The sequence below is a fragment of the Myotis brandtii genome, unplaced genomic scaffold (genome assembly GCF_000412655.1).
Source record: "Myotis brandtii unplaced genomic scaffold, ASM41265v1 scaffold897, whole genome shotgun sequence".
NCBI classification, from domain to species: Eukaryota; Metazoa; Chordata; class Mammalia; order Chiroptera; family Vespertilionidae; genus Myotis; species Myotis brandtii.
Window position 1 is genome coordinate 128,673 of NW_005371679.1, and position 650 is coordinate 129,322.

Consider the following 650-nt stretch of genomic DNA (forward strand, 5'->3'; position numbering starts at 1 on the left):
CCTCCGCGCCCGCCCTCCGCTCCTCTCTTTCTCTCTCTCTCTCTCCCTCTGCCTCTTGCTCCCTCTCTCTCCTCCTCTCTCTCTCTCCCTCTCTCCTCTCGCTCTCTCTCTCTCTCTCTCCCTCCCAGGAAGAAGGGAGTGAGGCAGGGCTGACGTGAAGGGATGCAAAACAGCTCCTCCTAAGCCAGCTCGCGGAGGAAGAGAGACAGAAAGCAGCCCTTTTATCTCTCTTTTGTTTTCTCACTTCCTTCCACCCCCCACCCCCTCCTGTCAGCCCAAGTTTTCTTTTCTCTTTCCACCGCAGACAGGATTTTTTTCTTCCTCTCTTTCTCTGCCTCTCGCTTCAACTCTCCCACTCAAATGGAAAGCCTGCCGGGTGTTCGCTTCCCCCTCCCCTCCCCGCCCGGTTTTTGTGTGTTTTTTTTCTCTTCCCTCTTTTCTTCCTTCTTCCTCCTTTCTTATTTCTCTAAAAGGGTTTTGTTTGCTGTGGGAGTTTCGTTTGAAAATCAAGTCACGCCTTTTTTTCTCCTTCTCTCTCTCTCTCTCTCTCTCTCTCGCTCTCCTGCTCTCAGAAAAGGGGAACAAAGATGAAGCGAAGCGGGGGAGAGGGGCAGCGGCAGCGCCTCACATGGAAATGGGGGGCCCGGCCC